The sequence below is a fragment of the Hetaerina americana genome, unplaced genomic scaffold (assembly GCF_022747635.1).
Source record: "Hetaerina americana unplaced genomic scaffold, ioHetAmer1.1.p SCAF_12, whole genome shotgun sequence".
NCBI lineage: Eukaryota > Metazoa > Arthropoda > Insecta > Odonata > Calopterygidae > Hetaerina > Hetaerina americana.
Genome location: NW_027286292.1, coordinates 29440163 through 29455740, shown reverse-complemented (window position 1 = coordinate 29455740; position 15578 = coordinate 29440163).

The following is a 15578-nucleotide window of genomic DNA, read 5'->3' as shown; positions in this document are numbered from 1 at the left end:
CTTACATTACAGACATTATACAGACATTACGTTGGAGTGAATTACATACAACCAAGCCCTAGATGGAGGGAAATCCACCTAGGTGGGAATCGAACCCGCGACCTCTGGGTTGGTAGGCAAAGACGTTACCCCGCCGCTACCGCGGCCGGCAACGGTGTTAAAAAGGCCGTAAGAGGAAAGAGATATTTCCACACGCATGGTCGCAAAGAATCTTAAAGAATAGAGGTTAAAGCGATGCAATTTTCTCTGCATAGGGAATAAATCACTGCATTTTTTTCGGATTCTGGGCGAAGGTTTTTGTTGAAATTCTCGAACTGCTAGTTCCTACAGCCTCTCTAAAAAACAACCTTAAGAAATTTTCTATACACAAATCAGGAGAACTCGTTATATGCTAACATTGAAAAAAATATATATAGTATTACGTATACAACATTTTTATAAATGTAGGTTCCGTGTGATGAAATTGAAAGTGAGACTGTTTGGAGTTTTGAATAGGGGAAGGGGGCGGATGATATATGCACGAGATATGTATGCATACAGGGACACATATGCATCTTCTTAAGATGACGGCCGTGCCGTCGAAACGTCAACTAGATATGCGAGTGTCTTTTCTCTGTGTTTCTGTGTGTAAGGGTTTTGATCAAAGTTTTTATACACTTGTGTCGTCGCTGAATAGCGTTCGTTTTCAAAGATATATATATACATATATATATATATATATATATATGTATATACACACATATATATATATATATATATATATATATATATATATATGTATATATACATATATATATATGTATATATATACATATATATATATATATATATATACATATATATATATATATATGTATATATACATATATATATATGTATATATATACATATATATATATATATATATATTGCGGGAGATTAACTTGGGAGTCTACAGATGTGGGTATGTATTAGCAGAGGGAAGACATCCCTATCAGCCCAACGTGTATTAAGTTTTACAGCAGCACCACATGTGAGATGTAACTAAATGTGCTACATGCTATAAATGCGGTTTATTCAAGAATTTTTTTTGTGAAGTACTTAAAATGAAATTAGGTGAGAAAATATATTTATTTGGTAGTTGTGTCCATCCAAAACCTACCTTAACTGGTAGGTTACCTGAAATAATAATTTAAAGGAAAAATTAAAACTCTGTTGCTCGATTTTTCAACTCTAAAACTCGGTTTTGTAGTAATCAGCACACTGTAATGGCCCACAGACAACTGACGCGAATCGCGGTGCCTTCCCAAGACCTCCCACCTATCCCGCCACAATTCGCCCCACTCCAGCCGCCCAGACGTATGTCCATGATCAGTAGGTATACTGCGCTAATTGCTCACATCTACGTCGGGATAGCTCTCATGCCCCTTCATATGTTCCTTGTATTCCTCCCGGATTTGATATCTGGACATCGCCAAAACTTATCTTTTAGCAGTGAGAATGTGTTCGCCTCTGTAATATCCTTATCGACTCCTGACCGGACCCCTCTGGTCTTCTCCTACCAGCATTCTGTTTCTCTTGCCCGAACTGCCACGTGCTCCGACTCTCTTTGCTTCCTCCCATCATCGTGTTCCATTATAATTCGTCTCTCCCCATCTTTTACGACGCTGAGGGCTTCTCTCATTTTCTCATGTATGTAGTTAATTATTCCTCTACGTCCTGTTCTGTCTGGTTTGGAGATTGAAATCGCCTCGATATATTGCCGACGTGACTTCAAGTCTTCTTCCCCACTGTTTGTTTACTCAACTCATTGTCGTTTTCTGAGTTTTTCATTCCAGATCCATCGCTACAGAAGTCATTTCCCCTAGTTCATTTTATTTTGCTCCTAATCTGTGCTATCCAACCACTGCCTCGCCATAATTAGCTTTGCACAGCTTCCCGTTTACTACCGGCAACTACAACAAACAAAGGCGTTCAGAGCAACGCCATTAGCACAAAAAATATTCATGCACATTTATAACGTCAAGAAAATTATTCAAATAACGAAGTACACAGTGAAATGAAATGAAAATTGGCTTTTTGACCTCTTTTCGGGTGTTACGGTCCCCACTCGGGAGAATGCGGGGGAATCCACAGGATATGGGCGCCAAGAGCTAGTCAAAACACCGTGGAAAAAACGAATGTGGCGGCCATACTATATCTCTAAGAACTGCTGTCCTACAGCGGCCTGATGACTCTCGGCGCTTTCCCTATTCCATTTGATTTCATAATGTGTATTTTATAACGCTTTTAATGACGTGTATTGTCTTGCAGATGCAGCGCGGGCATGCAGATGCTTTAGAAGTATGTATTAGAAGTATTTGTGAGTATTTGCCTCACTCTTTACTTACTTGCAGGAGGAAATGTAAGAAATACTGCGAAAAATATAATAAAGGGAAAATAATTTTAATCATGACTTTACTATAGCCTACAAAATATTCCCTTTCACAACCCAGGTCGCGACTTAATCAACAGAGTGATACTTTGGGCGACCTGAAATAGGACTGCGGAGACAGTGACCGTGACAGTGATAAGGAAGGGAATGTAGTAAGGAGAGGAATATACTGAGGAGGTGGAGAGGATTTCCGACTGGAGATGGCCAAGGGTTAGGGGAATATAAGAAAGGGGAGGGTGAGACTGGAGGAAAGCAAAGAGCGGGGGAGGGGTGGAGAGGATGTGAGTGAGGAGAGGGGCCACAACGGGGAGTTTGAGATGGCTAAAAGGGCCTGCCCTAGTGGCGGAAGGTTGAGGGCCGAGGTAACAGAGAGATATGTATGGTGAAGGAAGAACATAATCAGTGTTTGGTCATATTCCCATTAGATTTACAAGAAGCTGTGAGATACATATATAATCCCAGACTGTACACGGTTTACCAAATCAGCGCCTTTCTAGTGGATGCAAAATCGATGGTGTGTCTTTGGCTATTCTGTCCGGAGCTATCTGCCAATCATAAGCAGAAGCATGTGGACTTTTAATTATCCAAGCTGATAGCTAATTATGAAGCTGATGGGAATACTGGTTTGCTGCATTTTGACTATTATTCCATAGGGTAACTCTCAGCACTATATGTACTCAGCACTATGTACTCTGCACCGCTGATCTGTAAAAGCGCGAGCACCCCTAGGAAGAAATCCACTTACATAACCCAATGTATTACTAAAATACAGACATTTTTTGTCGCTGTCTAGATATATATTAACTGACATTTAAATAGATGGATGATAACTTTATATTTAAATAAATATGTTATGACTGACTGAAACACAAAAAAAGGAAAAGAAACTCACTTGGTTTCGAATTTTCGGTGGTTGACGCCACCTTTTTCGAGGAAGAAACTCACCGACCATCGAAAATTCGAAACCTAGTGAGTTTCTTTTCCTTTTTTGTGTGTTTCTGTATATATATATATATGTATATATATATATAAATAAATACATTCATATATATATATATATATATATATATATATATATATATATATGGAGAGAGAGAGAGAGAGTTTGGAATATGATCACAGGCGTCACATCCCTAGCCCCTCACACTCGGAATCTTTATTTATTCCTCTCTCCCGAGGATTGAGCCGGCGCGGCTATTTCCTTTCCTTAAAAGCTCCTTTTAGTGAATGCAAATGCGGTGGTTTCTTAGAAAAAAGGAGCGGGGGAGGTGATGAGAGAGAGGAGGAGAGAGTGAAGGAGATGTGAAGAGAGGGAGATGGGACAGGGAGAGAGATAGATATTAAATGCGCAATCACTCCCTCCCCCACCCACTCCACAAAAATCGCTCTCCATTACCATTCCACTCCGGCTTGCTCCCTGCCCCCCCCCACCCTTTCGCCCCGCACCATTATCTTCTTCCCCCCGTGGGATGCTTCCTAAAAGAACAGTGCACTCATTCTTCCGCTGTCGTAAGGGACCCCTTCGGGCCCGACAGGACTGTTAAGTTCTTATTATTGCTCTCTGTTGTTTATTCTTCTTCACTGCCCATACCATCACTGTTTCCTGCCGCGTGGGGAAGCTTTCCACGTATGCGGTTGGCAGTGCTCTGGGCTACTCTGTTGATCAGAGGGTCCGGGTTAGAAGCTGGGTGACATCACCTGGCACATTCAGCTTTACCCAGGGCTGTGTAGCGTTCCGGATACTAGATTTTCCTGGGTAGCAGGCGGCACGTGGAAAATATATGGCCCCTCTTCTTACCAGCTAATGTGTGAATTTCACGCAGAGTTTGAATTGCGATTAATACTAATAATTTATGCATTGCAAATCGATTGCCCCGATTAAATGTACTTAAAACAGAAGTAATATCAAATTAAAAATACGAAAATGTTAAATTTAGAAAATGACATATGCTTGCAAGTCACAACCACGAGTTGAATTAAATGAAATACCCCTAAAATCGTGCTTAGATCCGACGAGATATTTCGCAGGGCTTTCTTTTAATAAATATGCAAAGAATTAGTGTCGGGCATTAGTTGAATCATATTCCCACCTACCAAATCAAATAAGAATCGACGAGTGTGATTCTCTCTCCAATTGCTATTTTGTGGATACGCTAACGTTCACACGCACTCACATAAACGGAAATAAATTCGGGTTCCCGAACACGAACACTCTCTCTGTACATTCGGTGCCCCTCTTCTCTTGCACTATGTTAGGCTATAATATTAAAGCATCAAGTGTCCACCATGCCCAGAAAACCAAAATCCAGTATTATTCCCATTTTCCTGGCGAAACATTTTTTCCGCTCATCATATGAAACATTTTGGCTTGGGTGGTACGTGAAGTCTTGACGCACGCAATGCGGAACTTTGAAGCGATTTGGAAGCGATCTCCATGTCCCAGAATGCCTTCTGCTCTAGTTGTTGACGAATCGAGGGCCACTGAGGGAAATTTTTTGTGAGCGCGAAGAGAAGAAGCCAAGGAGTGAGCTTTAATACGATACCCCTATTTAACGCCGTACAGCAATACTAACATGTGCATTTAATTTTTATTTAGAGGTATATTTGTATGCCTTCTTCGACTTTGGGAAAAAAGTTCGTTTGCTGAAAGACCTCGACGCTTGCTTGGCTATATGAAGTCGTACAATACATCGTAGCGACAGCCCATCCAACTCTGGTAACTGGAGATTTAAATAAATGTGCACGATTGATTATAATGTAACTTAGGCTACGATACGACATATTGTTAAGGTTATTGGTGATTGGCGTTGGAGGTGCAACGGAATCTTCCTCAGCCATTTCAGTAATTTTTCCAGTCATATTCGTCGCATTTGTGTGATGTTTTTACGTATTTTTTCCCCTTTAGTCATGCGTCAAAGGCCTGTGAAGGTCATTAGGGCTCTCAAAAAATCACCATTCTGCTCAAAAAAAAGTTGTACTGTGAACGAAAGAAGCCGCATGTGCAGACTTAAAGTATCTGAAAATTTACTGCAAGTAGTATTGAAACTCCACGAAGTCACTCTTGACTGAACACTCGATTTAAGGCTCGAATGAATCAAATTATCGAAAGGCATAGAGATTTATCTTCAGTTATGCGAAATCATGCGAAAATGAATGTGATAAAAGCCTGAAAAATCGGGGGGAACCAGCCATTCGAATTATGCATTACTGTCACGTTATCATTTTCCCTAAGCGTTTTTCACGAGAATCTGTCAAACAATCAAATTACCCCGTTTTAATGATTTAAGGTGAAACCTGATGAACCTAAGTTAATTCCATTTTTTTGGCTAATTATGAAGCAATTATTGGGACGCTGATACTTTTAAGAAAAAGTCGAACTTCAATTATAGTTTACCTGGCTTAAACCGAGTAGTGTCAAAAATATGAGTGCTACTTTATTGAAAATCCCTACCCATGATAGAGTTCGTTTTCGTCAAAAATGTACGCTTCAGTTCAATACGATCAAGGTCCAGGAAATTTGAGCGCAAATCGATTTTTATCATAGAAAATGTTTTGATGTAAAACACCGGTAAATCTCATTACAGCGGTAAATAGTTGGTATAACTTTGAGATTTTCACCTTTTAATTTTGCGAGATCTGAATCACGCTGTCATGAATACATAGGAGTTTAAATACGAATCGTCGGAACTGACGAATGGATTTAAAATAAATTTCAGATTAGCTTAAAATACTCGTAGTCTAGACCCTAAGCATGGGCTAAACTGTTCTCACGGAAAATAACGCTGATGCCAGTGAATCCGCTTCACAAATGAAGGAGAGGGGAAGGAGACAGTCCTAAACTTCCAACAATTGTCGTTTTGAACCCGTTCTATATCTTTTCATGCTCTGTGCAGAGAGTGGGAGATAAACCCGTGCTCTTTGGTGCTGCCCACTCCTGTGTTTTTATGCAATCGATAAAAGAAGGTAAAACAAATATAGGAACATGGTCGAGGAAGCCGCTAATTATTTTATACTCTTGAGAAATCAGGTTAAATTAAATCGTGAAACCGAATCGCGTTATATTATGCATACGATGTTTACTGTTGCTAATCTTAGGTTAAATACAATGCTAGGTATTTCCGAAAATCTATCCCCCACGGTGCACCTCCGTTATTCAATCTAGGCTCTACCGCCTCTCCCACCATGTACCCTTCTTTTTCCTCCAACACCCTCACAATCCCTGAACCCTTTCAATCCCAATCTCACGTCCATTTTCTCTGACCACCCCCCTCTCCTCCATCCACCCCATTGCCTATTTTTTCTCGGAAACGCACTTCACAGCCCAAATATCGTCCACCCCCAACCAACCCATCCCGTCCGCCCAGGCAACCCCAAGAGCACATCTGGAAAAGATGCATTATAACTTTCGTCCACTCCCTTGACCCCGAGTGAAAAATCCCCACTAAACGAAGTTCTTTCCGCTCCTAACAAAATGACGCACGTCAACGCCCTCAACCAAAACCCTCCACTTATGCCGAAATTTAAGGCGGGAAGCCATATGGGGGGAAGGCGTAGGCGTTAACGTCGGCGGGAGTCCCAAATCCCAAACACGCCCCGCTCTCCTCGATTTCGAAGCCTCATCCGATCATGGAACCATGGTTTCCTACCCGTCCGTTCGTCATCCCAATAAAACTCCCCATTCTAATAACTTCAGGCTTCCCTTCCGCTATTCTTCTAAACCCAAACTGAATCCCCCCATGGCAGAATCTTTACCACATAAACGACCTCATCAATAACCCGTGCATCATCTCTTCTCTAGACAAAAGGTTCCATTGTCGTGACCCTCTCAGTATTGCGTATCACATGAGAGGACACACTAGACGACCCCTTGGCACCTTATATCGAAAATAGGCATTCCCGCTGACCCGCGCCCAACAAGGAAATCATTTTATTCTCCATGGAGAATAAAGAGACCCCCTAGGAAGGAGGGTCTCCCCACTCAATCCCCTCCCCTGCAATCCCTCGCCCATCTCTCTCCTCAAGCCATCCCTCTGCCTCCCTTCCCCCGGATCCTCTCCCCGCCTCTTCTCCAGCCCTACTCATCCCAACGGTTGAGTTAATCTCCCAGGCGTACGTGTCTGTGATCACCCCGAAAATTAAAATGCGGTTCCGAAATATAAGATGGACAGCACGGACGGCAACTTTGACATTACGGCCGTAAGCGCTCCATAATAATGGATATGGATGGAGAGAGCTTAATGAAGACGAACCCAAGGCCTCTTAGGGACCCGGAGGCGGTCCCTTTCGTCAGCGTAAGAATGAGGTGCCCTTGTCCTTTAGGAAATGGGAGGAGGAAACGATAAAGGGGAGAGGGATAAACAGGTGGACTGGGGAGTTTGTAGGGGGTTGATTTGTCCAGTGGGTGGGGTAATAGATAAATACATAATTACGTCCTTTGACAATGACTTGGGAGACGGGTAGACAAAGCCACTTGATAACTTATTTATCACTTGGAGGGTAAAAGTCCTTCAGAAGCCGCGTTACTCCTATACACATTTGGTGATTTTCATCTACGAGTATGTACTCGATGTGTAGCGTGGGCATAGTGACTTCCACGATGGAATGATGGATAATGGAAACGCAAAGGTAGGTGCCGAACAATTGTACGTTTTTTGGGATGGGAAACTGTGAAGAAGCTTCACGGTTCTAAACACGGATGGAAAGGAGGGCTGACGTTTGGCCGATGCAAGATGCATGGGGACACAGGTTACACTGCAAGACGTCTGCTAAAATTTTTCTCGCAGTTTCCGACGGATGAAATTGGGAGTTTGTTCGGGTTGTTAGTTCTGGTGGACACAGGGAGAGTTAACGTGAGGGCGCTTTTTACAGTGGTGGACGCAGGGGGGGACTGCGGGGACTTCGGAGGAAGGGGTTGTTTGGGGTCGATGGAGTACTGTGCAGATTGGAGGGTTGCATGCAGGGAAGAAGGAAGGGGTGTTTGGAGACGAGGTTTGAGCAAAGGGGACTGAAAAAGATTTTAAAGTATTTTTTCTCCAATTCTAACATTCCAGAAAAGGGAGCGCTACCGATGTCTAAGGCGTGAGGGGCGTGGTCTCGGGAGCGGATTAGGGCCTTGGCATGTTCAGAGAATTAGGTGGTTGGATGCGGCGGTTTGGAATGGATGACATTTGGTACATCCTGTGACGATGGTAAACTTTAATGATTTAGCTTAACACAAACCATTGTTGTATGATGTATCGCAGCATGTATGTGTATATTTGTACGTGTATTTGGGAGAGTGATTAAATACATATTGAAATTGGGTCGTGGTAGTCCAGGGGTAGAGCGTTGACCGGAGGACCCGGTTTCGTTTCCCGGGAACGCCTCTCTGGGCACATATGGGTACCCTCGTTGTGTGATTTCGTGTCGTGTGTGCCTTCTTACTTATCTTATATATAAACCATAAACACAGTAATCAACATTAAGGTCGGTTTGGCAGGTGATGGTAGAGTTCACCCAGTACTAAGCCCGAAAAATCACATAGCTTGGGTGGAGCTGCAGGTGCCCAGAGAGGTTTGCCCGGGAATCGAACCCGGGCCCTCTGGTCAATAGTCCAACCCGAAGGTCGGTTTGGTAGGTGATGCTTGAGTTCACCAAGTACTAAGCCCGACGGCGTGTGAAATTCACGCATCAGAGCTGGGGGGGCAGTTCCTTTCCCTGTGCCAGTTATGGTATCCCAGGAAGACCTGGAACCCGAAAAATCACATAGCTTGGGTGGAGCTGCAGGTGCCCAGAGACTTGACCGGGAATCGAACCCGGGACCCTCCGGTCATGCTATGTGAGGAACTTGTTATTATATTATTTAAGATTATGTGCTTTTGCTATCGGTGATATATATATATATATATATATATATATATATATATATATATATATATATAAAATGTATATGTATATAAATTTCTATATATGAGTCGCGGTAGTCCAGTGGGTAGAGCGTTGGACTATTGATCGGAGGGTCCCGGGTTCGATTCCCGGGCCTACACTCTGGGCACCTGCAGCTCCACCCAAGCTATGTGTTTTTCGGGTACCAGGTCTTCCTGGGAAACCATAGCCGGCACAGGGAAAGGAACTGGTCCCCCTACCCTGATGTGTGAATTTTACGCGCCGACGGGCTTAGTACTGGGTGAACTCTACCATCACCTACCAAACCGACCTTCGGGTTGATTACTGTGTTTGTGGTTAAATATATATATATATATATATATATATATATATATATATATATATATATATATATATATAACCATAAACACAGCAATCAACCAGAAGGTCGGTTTAGTAGGTGATGGTAGAGATCACCCAGTACTAAGCCCTATACGGCGTGTGAAAATGTGAAAATTCACACATCAGGGTAGGGGGGCCAGTTCCTTTCCCTGTTCCGGTTATGGTTTCCCAGGAAGACCTAGTACCCGAAAAATCACTTTAGCTTGGGTGGAGCTGCAGGTGCCCAGAGTGCCTTGTCTGGGACCCTCCGGTCAGCAGTACAACGCTCTACCCACTGGACTACCGCGACCCTCATATATATATATATATATATATATATATATATATATATATATATATATATATATATATATATATTTATTTATTTATTTATTTATTTATTTATTTTTCGATATAGAAAAAGAGAGAGGCACATTTTTCTACAAACAAAGTAAAAAAGGTATTCAGGTTTGACGGAAGCGTTTTTCAATACGATTGCTTACTCATCACTCCAATGGCATGCTTGAACTGGAAAAAGCACGCAAATGCGAAGAACAACTTGTTTTTTATTTCAGCGGTATCTAAATACATACAATGAAGTGGATCTCTAATTCTGATGCGATAATTCCATAAACGAGACTTTGCATAATGTATTCTCTGATGACCGAGGATAATTAAAATTCATTCTTCATAAACAATGACTGAAATGATGAAATAATTAATTATTAGTAATAATTCTCTTGAACCCACCACCCTCCTGCCCTCCTAAACGAAACGTAGCGATTATGGCCCACCCCTTCCTTCCCAAAAGCCCTCCGTAATATTGGTGTATAATGAAAACCCCTATGGACCTGGAGTGAATGTAGGTACGGAAGGTAGTATCTATTCAAAAGGGGAAATGCTTTTGGTTCGTAGAGTTGATGTTAACTGGGGTGAGGGATTGGCAATTGTTGAATGGGTAATCTCGTTGCTTGAATGTTTAATGCTAGCGCTGGAGTTGGTGGAGGAAAATGAGACATAAAAGAAGAATTTACGGAGGGCTTTGGAGAAGGACATCGGTATAGTGTGTCCGGAATAAATGTAAATCACCAATGAAATGGACCCAAAAATAATAATTATTTGAGTATCTGTGAAAAGAGGAACTCCTTCTCATTGCAGGAAGCGACATTTATTTGGCGATAAGGCTTCCGCTTTGCCCTTATCGGTGCTACAAAGCAAGAGCCTTTGTCCGCCGGAGAAATTATGAGGTAAAACTAGATTATACACTATTATACACGGGCCACTTGTCTATTCTCTAAATTGAGTAATTTTTGGTCAGATGCTCTGTGAACGACCATTAGTGAACATTTCAACCGAATAGTTGGGGTGAATCCATTGAGATATACTGGTAGATGGAATTTGTTTTGAGGACGTATGGCGATGTTTGATGGACACCGTGCTCTCCGTAAAGATCGCATCATTTTGGCAAAAGTTGAGATAGTAATTGGGATAGAAATGGTGTTTTGTCGACTGCAAATATTTTGCAAAGGAATGGGAGAAGAGACTTTTGGCTGATTGTAAGTAAGGGAGAACTTTTGTATTTTCTTCAATCTAGTTCGATAGAGGAGCGTTTGAGGTCATGTCACTACTATTTACATATTTTAACTCTCTCCTGCCGAAGGACTCACTTGATGTTTTAAACTGGAGGATAATAAAAAACGTTGAACATTTATAAAGAACCCATGTTTTTAGAGCCGTGAGACGGGGAGTTTCGAAGTTCAGAAGCTGAGAGAAAGATAGGACTTCTGATGCAGATCGGTTCGAAGGATTGCGTAATATTAGGATGGCGCGGAATGCCTCACTTGGAACAACAGCTGATGCACACTTCAGTATTTCCAATAGGTAGTTTCATAATACCCTCGCAAAATAAAATTCACATGAAAAATGAAGATTCTGGTGGACAAGCAAATGACAGCACTGCGTGAATAGAAGCCGATTTAATTTTAGAAAATTTTAACGCAAGGTGTGCAATGTTGATGAATAGGGAAAGAGGTGACCTTAATAGGGAAGCCATCAGTGAGATCGTTCGAAGTGTCTCCAGTGGATAAACAAATTGATAGAATTAAGTGTGAGCAGTACATATTTTCGGCATGAGTATTAATTTATCTCAGCCGGACTTTGTTTCAAGACGATGCAGTAGCGGTGGAGCGGGGGATGGCGTTGGAATGCTAAGAAAGGGGATCATGATAGTGTAAGACGGTGAATGCGGTAGGAAAAACTGGAGGAGAAATAAATAGGTGACCTGTAGCACAAGAGTAGAACAGTAAACACATGTGTGCAGCGAAGCAACGGGAAGATCTGGTTGAATCCGCGGGAGGATGATTGAGAGGAAGGTGGCAAAGAGCAAACTTTGCAACGCTGTAAATAGATTCGAACGGAACATTCGTCAGGAACGTCGGCACCGTTGGCGATAAATTCGACATTGCGGCTACAGACACCATTGCGGCTACAAACACCATTGCGTAGTATGGGTGAAGAGAGAGAGATACACGAAATTTCAAAGAGAATCGGACGTGACCGGGCCGTAAGAGCTACCCTACACCAGAGAAAGAATAAGGCCACTGTTCTTATTTGGAAGGGTCCACGTAGGGTAGAGGTGTAGAGGGAACGGTGCGGGGATCGGGATTGGTGCGGTGGCTATCATACTGGCTTCCCACCCCGAGGGCTCGGGTTTAAATCGCGGTGGTGTTGAATAGTTTTCAGAGGTATCTCGATCCCGTCCGTGAGCCCATGAGTACGCCGTCCGTCGGATGGGACGTTAAGCTGCGGACCCCTTGGCGCCTTTCGTAAAGAGTAGGCTAATGCCGACGCCGGGTTTCTCTCCACCCTTCATCCTTTCCTGTCCATCCCCTATGGCGCAAATGACCTCAGCAGTCGGTCGCCTCCCCTAAATACTACTACTGCTACTAGGGAACGGTGCTCGGGATTAGGGGTGGGGGAAGTCTGGGGGGCCGGCCGGTGAGTGGGAGGGCAGCTTGATTTGTTGATTGTGTGGGGATGGGAGTAATTACGCAATTATCGTCTCTGTCAATGCTTATGGATGCAGATAGATAATGCATTTGAATGAAAAATGCTGAGGCATTGAAAAGATAAGAACTTCAGGCGCGACGTTAGCCATAATTCGATGATATTCATCCCTATATTTGCGGCAAGGCGCAGTGAGGACCGTATATATAAAGTTAGGAGATCGGGTTTGTGCGTTGGATTGTGTACTGGCTTCCCACCCTGACGGTCTAAGTTCGAATCCCAGCGGTCGAAGAACTTATTAGGTGTCTCCCGCTACTTGGGGTGCCATGTGGAGAGCACTTCAGGTGCAGGACACAGTTGGTCGGATGGGTCGTTAAATTGCTGGATACCTTGGCATCTTCGTCAATAAGAGGCCAAAGCCGGCACCAGGTTTCCCTTCATCATCATTCCCGTGTTCCCTGGGAATTCTACCTCTATCAACTTATCCATCAATCTAAAAGGCTCAAATGACCTCAGCTATTGATTGCCTCCCCTAATAAGTACTATTACTGCTGAAAAGGCTGGCCGGGACCAAAATAAATTCGCCAAAAAAAACCTAAAACGTTTTATCAATTCTCTATAGGGTATTCTCTAAAATAAAGTAAAATAACCGGATCCAATAATTGCCAAAAAAATGTGTATAAGGTGCCTAAATAGAGGTGGAAGAGCATATTGTTACAAGACAATCGTTATCGCATAAAGTGAATGTTATTTTTTATTTGGGCGTAATTTGTTCTTTGGAGCATGAAATCACGCCACGATCAGTTTTCGGAACCATTACCTTCACGCTAAAAACTTTAAACTTATTGCTATTTTTACAATGAATTCATGTTTTTGTGGCCATTGTCGGGGCAATGACTATAGCTTCCCTTACATCTCAGGAGATTTCTTCATCGAGTTAAACATAGAACAATCTGTCTGTCGTCTGTGATTTTACCGTCCATGTTTTAGTGACTATGCACTGGTCGCTTCGTCGCAATGTGGTAAGAATTGAAAAAAAATCTGGTCAATTAATAGCTTCGTTTCGTTGATGTCATGCGTCAATAAAATTTATATGGCTTGGTACACATATACGGGGGCACTTGGGCCCGTGGCCCGCCCTTGCTGGCCGCCGATGAGCATCTTTTCTATTACTGTGGCTCACGCAGCAAGTATATTAATGAATGCACATGTACTACACCGCAAAAGCAAAAGAATTGCAAAAATATTTCGTGAAAAAGTGTTAGGCTGCCGGATAACTGGGGGTCAGATAGGAGGATTGCCCGTTTCTAATTTTGGTGAAACCTTTAGGGAAAACGATGTATTAATCAAAACACCATGACTAGGACGGATGCTGTTTACCAGGAATAAGTTTAAAATATAGCCACAAGTGTGAGGTTCACCTTTCCGCAATCCAATCCTCGAGGAAAAAAAACCCCTAATCTTCTTCCTTTTGCCGTTCTCTTAAACTCAACAACCCCATCCTCTGCCTCATCATAACACCCTACCTACCTCCCCTCCGTCTTCCCCCCAAGCCAGTCCACTGTGCGAACTCTTCGCGCGCAGGTACTCTTCCCCCGGACCGCTGAAACATTAGGTACAGCGACAACGATATTTAACTACCGTGATGCCCACCTAGAAACTTCACCAGAGTATTTTGGTGTAACTATCTATCTTGCCTCCTATCCATGAAATACAGGATTCAGGTGCCGGTTGAAGAACGTGCATCTCGTATGTAATGCAGTATACAGGGCTGTATACTTGGGCTATTCAATGGAGAGTTATCACAACATATTTACTCGTATGATATATTGTGCAAAAATTTAATTTGGATATGTTATTAGCTTAGTGTGGAATGCATATGTGATACAATATTCATTTCGTGGGATCAAGTATTGCGTCTGCAGCAGGTTATAAATTGAAACATGTTCAGTTTACCCGCGCCTGCTTCAGGTGATGAAAAGTGCGTTCCACGTTGTTTCTTCACATTTTGGGCCAGCAAAAATCACACAGCTAGTCATCGCGTGTAAATTATAATAATATTTCATTGATTACGCCAGTGGTCGCCACCCTTTTCAACTTCACGGGACACTAAACTTACAATTTTGAATTCCGCGGTAAAAAGATGAATTTTATAAAAGAGCACCATCGCCATAAAATATCCATTTTATTAATTTGAAATGATACATACCCTTGTTTAATCATGAAACTATTAGTACAGTTTGTTTGTCTGTTAAAGCTTCATCTGCAGACCACCAAACTTTCTCGCGGGACAATGATTAACGGCCTCTGGGCGACAGCGAGACACATTGCCTGTTGCATTCGTTGGTGTCCTCGTAGTTGCATTTACAACGAACAGATGCCGCAGTAAGCAGAGAGCGCAGTTGATTATCATCAGGAATTACGAAACCGGCGGAGGCTGTGATTTTACTTTTGAAAATTGCTATATTCAGGGGTATATTTCTCTAAGTATATTTGGTACTGGAAAAATAACTAACTATCGCACTTTTATAATGAATAAGGAGCTTTAATACAATGTTTTGTTTGCTTATCCCGCCTCATCATGTACAAAACCTGCTAGGTGACCCTTATTCGTATTTCAATAATTTCTCCGCCCAAAATATTGAAAGAGGGCTTCATTTCAGTTCAAATCTCTGAATAATATAAAAAACAATTCATTTTAACAATTAAATATCCAATCATAAAATGTATTTTTGAGGCAGATAACAAATATGGTAATGAAAAAGATTATTTCGTGATACTGAGATAAAATAAGGCAGAGAGTAGTGAACTCACTAACAATGAATAAAATGATTCCTTCACTGACCATGTATTGGATATGGGTTGTCACGTGAGTTTTAAATGAATCCTGCTGAGCTTGCGAAATTCTATCATG